General features: G+C 47.3%; 1 protein-coding gene across 1 annotated transcript in view; it reads left to right on the forward strand.

The window, feature by feature from the left end:
* The first annotated feature begins 357 nt into the window (after nucleotides 1-357).
* Nucleotides 358-12,969, forward strand: part of AKT2 (AKT serine/threonine kinase 2) — a 63,773-nt gene continuing 51,161 nt past the window's right edge. Inside the window, exon 1 of the mRNA XM_042920726.1 lies at nucleotides 358-446. The gene's annotated coding sequence lies outside the window, so the exon portion shown is untranslated. The remainder of the gene's footprint in view (nucleotides 447-12,969) is intronic.

Raw genomic sequence — 12,969 nt, forward strand, 5'->3', positions numbered from 1 at the left:
TGGGCTCTGTCTCTGAAGGTCAAGGCTCCACGTGGGCCATGTCTTTGCTGCAGGCCCCCAGTGGAAGGGAGTAATGGTCACGGTCCCTGTTCAGTTGGGCTTCCTCTCCCCATCAACCAACTGCGGTGGTCCTGTCTCTGTGTCTGTCCCCCCCACCGTATATTTCACCTGTGCCTGCCATTCTGCCTGTTGGCAGCTTTCCAGATTGCTGGCTTCCTGGTGAGGCAGCTCCTGCCGATTTGATCACACACCCATTCACTGCTGCACAGCCCCCTACCCTGTGCCAGGCCTGTTTGAGGAGCTAGGGATCCGTTGGGAGCAAGGCAGACAAGCTCCTGCCAGCACGGCTGACCTCTCTGGCCAGGGAGATGGCGGTAAAGTGATCATGCTGTCGGAAGAATGGGAGTGAGGAGCAGAGGCGACCCAGGCCTCTTCAGAAGTTGGGGGTAAGGAGGCCTTTTAAGAGGAGGTGAGGCAAGGGCTGAGCCGGGAACGATCAGAGGCGGCTGCGTGAAGTGCAGGAGGAGAGTGTTCGGCCGAAGACAAGGCCAGGGCAGAGGTTGAGCGAGGAGCAGGGAGAGGCCAGGGGGCCGTCAGGTGTCAGGGGAGCCAGGGGCTGAACGAGGGGCCTGCCATGTAGCACAGGTGGGGGCAGGTGGGCGGGGACCAGGTGACTTAGGGCTTTGTGATTCACGGTGAGGAATTGGACATCTTCCCTACGCTCTGAGAAGTTGGGGAGGGTAAAGCCGGCAAGTGATGGTCTGGATTGCCTTTTGTGAAGATGGCTTTGGCCCCTGTGAGGAGGATAAATTGCCGGGAGGCAGCCGTACAGGAGCTGGGGCAAGAAAGGAAGGTGGTGTGGGGTGACGCGTGGGGAGGAGGAAGGTGAGTGGGCTTCGGTGGAGCAGCGGGCAGCGCGGATGGATGGGAAGCTGGGGTGCGGGGAGCAGGGGTCACCTCGACACCGGAGCATCTAGCCAGAGGTGCCGTTTGTGGAAACCAGGAGGCTGGGGGTAGAGGAGCGGGGGTGGGAGGGCACGTGGCCGCCGGGGCTTGAGGGGGCCACCCGGGGAGCTTCGAGGAGTGACACCAGTCTGAAGGGAGCATAGAGACAGGAGAGGGCCCAGATGGGAATTGGGGGCCCTTTTCCCATTTAGAGACCAGGACTGATAGGATTAGCGGGAGTGGTCTGGGGGTTGGGAGGCCTAAGAGCAGGTGAGCATGAGATTAGACGTCACCCATTTTTTTTTTTTTTTATTGTGATAAAATAAACCTAACGTAAACTTGACGATCTTAACCATCTTAAAGTGAGCATCCTGTCCAGTGGCATTAAGTGTATTCACACCGTCCTATAACCATCATCACCATCGTCCCCACATCTGTGTCGTCTTCCTGAGCTGATTGTCTGTTTGTAGTGTTTCGGTTGTGTCGTGTTGGGGGCTACTGTGTGTTGGGCAGCGAGCCAAGCACAGGGCCTGGGTGTGAAGGGTGGGGCTTCAGTGTGAAGGACACGGTAGGGAGGGCTGAGGCTAGACCTTTTGGGGGGACTGTAGGAGGTCGTACCTCAGAAGGACAGCAGCTGTTGGCAGCGGTGATTCCGGAGGCTGCACCCTCCTGGTGGCGCCACAGGGAGGGGCTCACACGCCGTATGCTTTCCCTGCTGCTCTTCAACTCTTGGGGTTTTTTCCCCAGTCATTTCCTCTGGTTCCACCCCATGGACAATTCTAGCAACTGCCAGGGTTCAGAGGAAAAGTTCCGGTTACTAAATTTAAGAGCACTGGATAATTTCTTGATGTGCAATGATGTAAAAAACACGTGTCGCTCACTTACCCACGAAAGGCTCACCTGCGTGAGGATAGTCACGTCACTGTGGCTCTTTATGGAGGCCCAGAGGGGAGTAAGCTGCCCCGCATCTCACCCAGCTGGCAAGTGGCAGGTCAGGGAGCCGACCAGGAACCCTACCTTGTGCTGATTGTGGGTTTGAAACAAGGACCTTTTGGAAAGGGGAGGGTGGGGTCCTAGGATAGTAGTTTTGGATTTTCTCGAGTTATTTACATGCACATGTCCCCCCCCACCCAATCGACTTGTTGTGAAAAGCATTTGCAGCTTTGGGATGCTGTGGCCCATGAGAGTCATGCCCCCTCCTGCCACCGTGTGCTGGGTGGGCCAGACCAGACACCTCCTATGCCTCCTAGCTGCTCCAGAGACACAGTGTGTGTCCCCACTGTTTGACTTGGTGATTCCCCCAAACCAACCCCAGCATCTGGGACCCACAGAAGTGTGTTATTTTTCCTCTGGTTCTATTAAGTATTTTTTTTTTTTTTAATGTTTATTTATTTTTGAGAGAGAGAGAGACAGAGCATGAATGGTGGGGGAGGGGTAGAGAGAGAGGGAGACCCAGAATCCGAAGCAGGCTCCAGGCTCTGAGCTTCAGCACAGAGCCCAACGTGGGGCCTGAACCCACAAGCTGTGAGATCACGACCTGAGCTGAAGTCGGAAGCCCAGCTGACTGAGCCACCCAGGTGCCCCTCTATTAAGTTTTTTTTTGAGCAGAATACTTTCATATGGTTCAAGATTCCAAAGGCTTTATGGTGAAAAGTTTACACACACACACTCATATATATATATATATATACAGGCAGAGGAACATACAGTACACATATACAGGCACACACGCATATTTATGGCCTAATTCACTTCACCAACCCTTTTTGAAAGGGAATTCGGGTTGCTTCCGGTCTCTTACTAGTGTAAGCTGTGCTGCAGTGGGTAAGCTTGTCCCATGTGAAGTCAGGTCAGGGGTGAATATGAAGAATTCCAGTTATATCAATACTTCAGTGCGACTACTGATAATTGGGTCAGTAGGAAATCTGAACCAGGCTCCCCACCCCCTGCCCCAAGATTATTGGCATTCCTCACACGACTTATTCGAACACTCATCACCCCATTCCAGAAAGGAATGGAGAGCCGTTGGACTCTTCTGGTTGGAGACCACTGGAGGAAGCAGGTCAGGGAATGCTGAGAACTAGCACCAACCACACCTCTGTGCCAGGAAATACTAAATAAGGGCTTTGGTAAGTTGACAGACTTCCCAAATCCTTAGGGAAAGGGCAGCAGCATGGAGGTCAGGGACCTCCTATTCTCCTCCCATAAACAGATGTCATAGGGAGGGACAGGGAACCTAGGGCTCATGCTAAATGATAGAGCCAGATCTGAGCCATTCCCGGTGAAGGATTCTGTTTGGCTGGTGGTCTTGGGATGAGGTGACCTCCTTAGCTCACACCAGTAGACGGAAGAGGCGGGATGGGAACTTATAGCACCTGTGGGGGCCAGCCAGCATCCAGGCAGCCCCACCGCCCCTTCCTCCAGAGTCGGAGCCTGGTGCCACCCAGATGGGCCAGGTATCAGGCTGCGGCGGCCTTGTTCCCTCCTTTCCCTCCTTTGGGGATCTGAGCTGACTTAGACTGGTGAACGTGACTTCTATATACCTCTGTCTTTGAAGGCCTGATGTTTACCTACACAAAACTTCACCTGCTTTGCGAACTCCAGGCCTCTGCAAACTTCATCAAACAGGCGAAGCCTGACCCAGCTGGCAAGTGGGAGGACTAGGTCTGCTGTCAGGAAGCTGGCCAGGAGCCTTGCCTTTTTAAGTTGTTTTTTTTTTTAAGACTTTATTTTTTAGAACAGACTTTATTATTTATTTGTTTTTTTAATTAAAAACATTTTTTTAGTTTATTTATTTATTTTGAGAGAGAGAGAGAGGGAGGGAGCATGCACAAGCAGGGGAGGAGCAGAGAAAGAGGGAGGGAGAGAATCCCATGCAGGCTCCATGTTGTGAGTGCAGAGCCCGAAGTGCACTCAATCCCGTGAACTGTGAGATCACGACCTGAGCTGACATCAAGAGTTGGATGCTCAACCGACTGCCACCCAGGCGCCCCAACAGACTTTATTTTTTAGAACACTTTAGATTTGCAGAAAAATTGAGAAGTGCACTTCTGCCGGCAGACTTCCTGCATACCCCTCCTCCAATTTCCCCTATTATTAACATCTTACATTAGCATGATTTCATGTGTTACAGTGAGTGAACCAATATTGACACATAGGTATTAAATAAAGTCCATAGTTCTTCACATTTCCTTAGCTTTTTCCTTAGTTTTAATATCTTTTTCTGTTCCAGGATAGCATATTACGTTTATGTTGTCGAACACTTGCGTTGACAAATAGGGAATTGTCGTGCTTCCTCAGGCCCCTTCTGGTTGTGGCAGTTTTTGATGACCTTGACAGTTTTGAAGAATAGTGGGCAGGTCTATTAGAGATTGTCCCTCAGTTGGGATTTGTCTTTCTCCTTATTAGACCAGGGTTATGTGTTTTTCAGAGGAAGAGCTCCGAGGTAGAGTGCCATTTTATCACATCGTCCGTAGGGTGCATGCTGGCCATGTGATTTACCACGGTCTATGTTAACCTTGGTCACCTGGCTTCATTACCTACTATTTGCCGGATTTCTGCACTGTCAGTTTGCTCTCTCCCTTTCTGTATTGAACTCTTTGAAGGGAAGTCACTCTGCACAGCCCACACCTAAGGAGTACAGGGCTTAGGCTTCACTGCCTTGAGGGCAAAGTGCTGACACAAATTAGAAATAAACCTGGGAGGACGCCTGGGTGGCTCGGTCTGTCGAGCGTCCAACTTCGGCTCAGGTCATGATCTCACAGTTCGTGAGTTCAAGCCCCACATCGGGCTCTGAGCTGTCAGCACAGAGTCTGCTTCATATCCTCTGTCCCCCTCTCTCTCTGCCCCTGCCCTGCTTGCGCTCTCTCTCTAAAAAAAAAAAAAAAAAAAAAAAAAAGCTGGGAATTCTTCTGCAAGGAAGATGTGTCTCTTTTTTCTATTAACTTATTCAATCATTTATTTTCATCAGTCTGGACTCCTGGGTATATTTATTTTATACTTTGGGTTATATAATCCAATACTACTTGAATTATTTTGTGTTCACATTATTCTAGCTTTGGCATTTGGGGACTCTTTCACTTGGCTCCTGTGTCCTTTGACATACTTCCACTATTGGTCCTAGAGTCCGCCATTTCTCCAAGGAGCCCCAGAATATTTTACCTAGAATGGTAACTGGGAATTGAAACCAAGGCCTAGGCTCGAGATGTGCTCCTTGCCACTGGGGGAGCACCTCCTTTTTAGAAAATGTAATTTTAATATGAAACGCCAATATATAAAGCATGTTTAAAATAGGAAAATGATAAATATTTATTTGGGATCCATTCATGCAAACAGTAACAAATTCAAAGGCACCAAAAGATACGTACCAGAAGACTGTTTTGTGCCCAGTAGATTGGCAAAAAATTTAAAGTCTCCAGTGTTGGGGAAGATTTGGAGTATTGGGAATATGGTACGCTGCTTTTGGGATGTAAGTTGGGATCAACCATTTTGGAAAATAATTCGGTAGGTTGTAATATAAATGAAGATGTTATACTCCCCAACCCAGCAATTACCATTCTGGAGACACTTATACATACAGAGACATGAATAAGAATGTTCATGAGATCACTGTAATCGCATTAACTTGGAAGCAACCCAAATATCCATTAACTGGAGAATGGACAGATTGTGGCATAGTTGTTTCAGTTATCTAACGCACAATGAATCACCTCAAAACTTACCGGCTCAAATCAATAATTATGATCTCGTATGGTTCTGGGGGTTGACTGGACTCAGACCGTGTCACTTGGGGGCTCTCATGGTTGCAGTCAGATGTTGGTTGGGGCTAGTGTCCTCCTGAAAGCTTCCTCGGTTGTTTGGTGGTTAACCAGTATTGGCACTCAGCTCAGACCTCAGGTTGGGCTATCAGCCAGAATGCCTGCATACGGCTTCGCCGTGTGGCCTGGGCTTCCTTACAACATGGTGGCTGGGTTCCAACGGCGTGCTGCTGAAGAGAGCCAGCAAAAACCGTATTGCCTTTTCTAACCTAGTATTCCAAGTCACATTGGTTCACTTCCGCCCAGATTCAAGGGGAGGGACCATAGACCCTACCTCTCAATGACAGGAATGTCACTGTCTCCTAGTAAGAAGAGCGTGGGGGATGAGCGATTGTTTTGTGGCCATGTGGGCAAATCATACATCAATATAGGATGTACTGTCTGATGTATTGGGTGTGGAATATTATATATCAATGGAAATGAACGAACGTCGCACATATCAATAAGAATAAAGCAAAACGCTGACTGAAAAAAATTGCAGAAGAATATGTGTAGTTCTGCAATATGCAAAATATTTACTACTTAAATATCTACTCACTTAACAATTCAATCAGTTTGCTCTTTAAAATGTAGCAAATGTATGAAATGCATAGGATTGACGCACTCCAGATGTGGGAGCATGGTTCCCTCCAGGGGTAGGATGGGATGTGATTGGACCTCACATATGCAACAGCCTAGGAACGGTTGGGGTGCCTGGCTGGCTCAGTTGGGGGAGCATGCGACTCTTGATCTCGGGGTCGTGAGTTCAAGCCCCAAGTTGGGGTATAGAAATTACTTAAAAATAAAATCTTAAAAAACGAAAACAGTATAGGAATGGTTTTTAAAGCTGGGTGGTGGGCACACAGGTGTTTGTTGTGTTATTCTTTATATGTTTTTGGTATCTCTTAAGAATTAAAAAACAACAATTCTCTCTCCTACTCTGGGTCATCAGTTCCACTCTCCAGAGGCAGTGGGTGTTACTGGGGTTATGTGTCCTTCCAGAAGTATTTCATTTGCAAACATAACTCTGTTTTCCCACTCAGATGGTCGCATATATGGCAGTTTTGCGCTTTGCTCTTTTCACTAATATATCCTGGAGATCATTTCATATCAATACATGACAAGCTTCTTTAAACACACACACACACACGCACACACACACACACACACACACACACACACACACACACACTGGGGTGCCTGGGTGGCTCAGTTGGTTGAGCGTCCAACTCGATTTCGGCCTCGGTCTTGATCTTTGGGTTGTGGGATTGAGCCCCGTGTCGGACTCTGTGCTGAGTGTGGAACCTGCTCAGAATTGTCGCTCTCTCTGTCTCCTCTGCCCCTCCCCCCCCCCGCTCTCTCTCTCTCTCACATTAAAATACACACACATACTTTATTGAGATATAACGCACATCCATTCACTCATTTAAAGCACACAATTAGCGGCGCCTAGGTGGCTCAGTCGGTTGGGCGTCTGACTTTGGCCTAGGTCATGATCTCACGGTTCGTGGGTTTGAGCCCCACGTCGGGCTCTGTGCTGACAGCTCAGAGCCCGGAGCCTGCTTTGAATTCTGTGTCTCCCTCTCTCTCTGCCCCTTCTCTACTCATGCTATGTCTCTATCTCTCAAAAAAAATAAACAAACATTGGAAAAAAATAAAGCGCACAGTTCGATGGCTTTTAGTTACTCACAGAGTTGTGCATCCATCACTAGAATTCCAGGATGTTTTCATTACTCCGGAGAGAAAGCCCACACCCCTTAACCATGATTCTCCAAGTCCTCCCACACTCTGCCCCCCGGCTCCAGGCCCGTGGCCACCACTAATCTGTCTGTAGATTTACCTTTACTAAACATTTCATGTAAACAGAACCATACAGTACGCGGCCGCCCCGTCTGGCTTCTTTCACTTAGCCTGTTTCTGACATTCATCCATGTTACACCATAGATCTTCCATTGTACTCCATTTTGAAACAATTGATGAGTGATGTTGCAGTGTATGAGTTCCCACATCTCGTTTACCAAGATGACAGACATTGAGGTGGTTTCCGCTTTGGGGCTGTTATGAATACTAAGGCTCTGAACACTCGTGTATGAGTGTGTGAGTGGACATGTTTGCTCTTGGGTATATACCTAGGAGTTGAATTGCTGGGCAGTGTGTTAATTGTATTTTAACCACTTGAACTGCTGGGCTGTTTTCCAAAGCTTCCTTTTAAAGTAGCTGCACGATACTCCCTTGTGTGGATGTACCTTGATCTACTTAACCAGTCCCTTACTGTGGACACTTAGGGCTTTCCAGGTCTTCTTCTATCACAGTCAGTGCCTCTAGTTTGCACTGAATTTTGCTTACGTGCGGACATATCCATTGGGCCAATACCTAAGACTTAAATTGCAGGGGCAAAGGGAATGTACCTATGTTTTATAAGTTTGAATTTATGCTATTCGTGTAATTACAAGTACGTATCGAGAACGATCAGATTCGTGTGAGGAACATTCCAATTTTTCCTCCAGTGTTAATGGCCAGCAGGTGCAGTCACCTTAGAACCAGCAGCCACTGGATTTCCCAGTTTTATTTTGGTTAAACCTTGCATACTACGGGACCGACGTTGGCATAGATGTGACATCAAGTTGAGGCAGGTGCTCAGAGCACATAAACCTACATTCATTTTTTCCAACGTTTCCCCTAAATCTTCCTTCTCTGGTCCCTCATATTTAGTGCAGTGCTTGCTCCTAAATGGTCTTTGTAGCATATCGTGGCTATCGTTTGGCCTTCTTGATGGCCTGTGAAGGTTAAAAGCATGAGCTCTGCGGCTGTGTGATCTTGGGCAAGTTACTCAGCCTCTCTGTGCTTACTTCTTCTCCACTGAGATGGGAGTAATAGTAGCATCTGCCTCACAGAATAACCGGGAAGGGCTTCACAGAGCCTTGGCACTGGTTGCCATCTAATTTCATCTCTGAAATTGGTGACTTTCAGCACCACTACTTAAAGAACTCTTTCAGACGTTCTCACTGGCTACAAAGAGAGCTTTTTGAGTAACTATTTAATGTAATTGTAAACCTCTAGGAAAGTAGCAAGAATGGTCTAAGGGATTTCTGAATATGCTTTATCTGGACTTGCCAGTTGTTGGCTCCATTTGTCTTATCGTTCCCTCTTCCCTGTCCCCCCTCTCCACAGGCATACACACACACACGCATACGCACACATACATACATATATGGATGTTGTGTTTTGAAGCGTTTGAAAGTTAAGTTGGAGAACGTCATGGCCCTTAACCTCCTAATTCCCCGGTGTGTATTCCCCCAAAACAAGAACATTCTCTTCCATAAGCACAGTATAACTATCCAAACCAAGACATTTAACATACAAGACTCATCTAACTTCAATCATACTTCAATTTTATCAGCTGTCCCAATAATGCTCCTTATGGCCATTCTCCCCACTGGCTCACAATCCAATTCTGGATCATGTGTTGCATTTAGCTGTCACAGTTTTCTTGTAAACAGAGAATGTTTAAATAACGGCACCAAGGAAGGCCCCCCTCTTGCTCCTGGAAGGCTCCATGCCTGCAAGCAGGAATGGCCAGTTCATGTGGCGCCATCTTGTGGCAACAGCGGGAATAGGTTATAAACCACTGCGTTGGGCAGCTGTGAAATGATTCCCTCCTTGGTGCCCTATAACATTAGGTGATATTCGTATCATCCCAATTTTTATTAATCATGTAGGACACTATGTTTTAAGCATTTCGCTGTTTCAAATCCATATACTTCCGCATAAAATGAGACTTAGTTTCTCAAGTCTGGACCCAGACGGGTGAAGCACAGCGCTCTGTCTAAAAGTAGGGGCTTGGCCTGAGACACCTGTGGGAACGGATCTGGCTGCCACAACATTCCAGCGGTGTGGTATTTGGTAAGAGACTTCTCCTCCTTGCGCCTATGTTTATTTCTGCAAAATAAGCCTTACAGAGACTTCCACCTGTGGGAACATTTAACAAGGTCATGGGTATAGTTCTTAGCAATGTACCTGATAGGTGGGAATTCATTCATAAAGGTTAAGAGATGATTATTATTCAAGCTTTTGTTAGTGGACAAGTTTAGACCTGAAGTCAAATTCACCCCATTTGCTATAACCTTCTTAATCAAAACCACATTCAGTCAACAAGTATTTTACTGATCCCCAAGACCTAACTATGTGCCAGGCATTGTTCTAGGAGGTAGGGATACCGTGGTGCCACCCAAGCCAAGGTAGTCACCTTCGGGGGCAAATTTCTATTCTGGTTTTGAGGAAAGACAGCTACACGAGCAACAAGAATAGTGTTGAGTGTTAGGTGCTAGGTAGGGAATTCAAATGTGCTACAGAAATAGTAATGGTGTGGCTCTTTTGGATTTGGGTTGGCCAGGGAAAGCCTCTCTAGGTGAGGTGAGATTTGGACCGAGTTCTGAAAGACAAGAAAGAGCCAGTCATGCAAACATGAGGATCCGGGGAGTGAACAGTCCAGGCCAAAGAACAGCAAGTGAAACAGCCCTGAGGTGGGAACAAGCTTGTTTTTTTTGGAGGGGCAGAGGTTACCGTGTCTAGGACATGGTGGTCAAGGGCAAGGTAGGCAGGGGTAGCTCGCATAGGGCCCTGATGAAGCCTTCAGCTTTTATTCCACGTGGGATGGGAAGCCATTTGTGTGTTCAGATCAGGTGGAAAAAGTGTTCAATCTTTCTAAGAGTAGAAAAAGCTTCGTCCCATGGTCTGCGTATAAGTGCATTAGCTTCGCATGACCACTTAAACGTTTTGGGAATCTCTGATGTGTTAAAAAGTCGAATGGGCACGATGCATGGTGACTTCCATTACAATTTTTGAAACAGAAACATATTTTACAAAGAGGAAACCGGAACCAACATTTACAGAATCCCTGAGGCTTATCTGTACTTCTGCCAACCACTTAAAATCACTCTAATAAGATCTTCCCAAACAGTAGCATCGCTGGGCTTAGTATTCTGGCTGAGGAGTCAAAGATATTTCAACATTTCTGTATAACGTGGGAAACTCTTTTAAAGAAAACCTTTTTTTATCTTTTATTTTTTTTATTTAAAAAATATTTTTTTTAACGTTTATTTATTTTTGAGACAGAGAGAGACAGAGCATGAACGGGGGAGGGGCAGAGAGAGAGGGAGACACAGAATCCGAAGCAGGCTCCAGGCTCTGAGCCATCAGCCCGGAGCCCGACGCGGGGCTCGAACTCACAGACCGTGAGATCGTGACCTGAGTTGAAGTCGGACGCTTAACCGACTGAGCCACCCAGAAGCACCCCCCCACCTTTTTTTTTAAACAGTTCCAGACTTCTTTGAGAATCTGATCAGTGCTATGGACTTTCTCCCCTGAAAATGCTCTGCTTAAGATGAAGAAGGGGGTACATCTGAGTCCTCTTGGAATCCTCTCTAGATTCCCCGTGTGACAGGGAGGGCTCCCCCTTGTGGCCAGATCCACCACTGCCATAGACTCCCCGCCCCCCCCCCCTCCGCCCGCGCCCCCCCCCCGCATGGGGAAGGAGTGGAAGCTCCCCATTTGGGGCTACTAAAGAGGTTCTTTCTGGCTGGCCCATGCACTGGCAGCCCAATCTCTGATAAGGGTTGAAATGAACTCTAGGGCCTGATTTCTGCTCTCTGGGGACAAAAGGGGATTTGGAGGAGATACCCTCTCCTTCCCTCAGGGAAGGGTTTGGCTTTTTGTTTTTGTTTTTTACTGTTTGTTTATTTTTGAGAGAGAGAGAGGAAGGGGCAGAGAGAGGGGGAGAAAGGATCCCAAGTGGGCTCTGCTGACAGCAGAAAGCCTGATATGGGACTCGTTGGGACTCAAACTCACGAACCAGAGCCTACGGAGCTACTCAAGGAAGGATCCTTAATCACTGTTTTCAGATTCAAGAGGCCTTTGGGCAGCCTTCAGATGAGAAGCTACTGGCCCATCTCCCCAGAACTGCTTGTGCCGCCCATATTTACAGTTATAGGCGGGGAATTTGCTGAATAGATGAAAGGGTATAGAATGATTTGGGGTTTTAGGGAATTTTTTCCTCAATCACCCTTGATTTGGAAATTGAGAGACTGAAGCCCCCAAATTAAGATAATTAAGAAGCAAGATGGGGCAGAAACAGGGCTATCACTTCCCATTTTATAGCATGATATGAATTCAAAGCACAGACTCTTGTATCAGACTGCTTGGGTTCAAATCCTGCCTTACCCCTAAAGTGTCCTGGGATCCTGAGCAAGCCCTTTAATTTGCACCTAACCTCCAAGATTGTGTTGACAGCAATAGGACAGCATTGGTGGGACTGTGTCAAGAACAGAAACTGGCCTGTTACAATTGCTAAATAAATTTTTTTTTAATGTTTATTCATTTTTGACAGAGAGAACGCGTGCGCGCGAGCTCAAGCGGGGGGGAGGAGGCAGAGAGAGAGGGAGACACAGAATCCAAAGCAGGCTCCAGGCTCTGCGCTGTCAGCACAAAGCCTGACGCCGGGCTCAAACTCGCGAACTGTGAGATCGTGACCTGAGTTGAAGTCAGACAACCGACTGAGTCACCCAGGCGCCCCTAAATAAATTCTATTGATACTGTTTTGCAGTGAAGAAAGGCAGGCTCAGAGAAGTGAAATTATTTTGACAGGAAAGGATGCAGGAAGAGCAGGATTAGAACTAGGGCCTATCTCCAAAGCCATTGAGTGTTGTTCACCCCCAAACCAGTGTTTTTCAAACTGAAAGGCAAGACCCTGTAGAGGGTCAGAAAATCAGTTCAGCAGGGCCTCAAAAAGCACTGAAAAAAAAAAAAAATCCGAGTGTATGGTGCCTATGAGTAAATAGTATTTGATGGCACTTACATTTCATACAGGTATCTATCTATCTATCTATCTATCTACAGGTAAGTATACCTATGTGTGTACTAAGTCATTACTCTTGACTACTGATACCCCAAGGAGTTTGTACACAAGGCTTCAGTGAGATCCTCCATGTGTTGTAAACCATCCCAGGAGGGACAGGGGTTCCAGTTAGCTCAAGGAAGACTCAGAAATAGGGGAATGGGCCATGAACTGTTGGGCATGGAAAGGGGCAAAGAGGGTAGGCCACGGTAATCTTGAATCTAGATGAGAGCGGAAGGGTTAATTCTTGAAACAAAAAATCCGCAAGAGCATACTCTGTGCCAGAACTTTGGCTGGGCAGTGTTAGCTACACAGTGATGACTGGGACGGTCCCGG

This window comes from Panthera leo, chromosome E2, assembly GCF_018350215.1.
Source record: "Panthera leo isolate Ple1 chromosome E2, P.leo_Ple1_pat1.1, whole genome shotgun sequence".
Lineage (NCBI taxonomy): Eukaryota > Metazoa > Chordata > Mammalia > Carnivora > Felidae > Panthera > Panthera leo.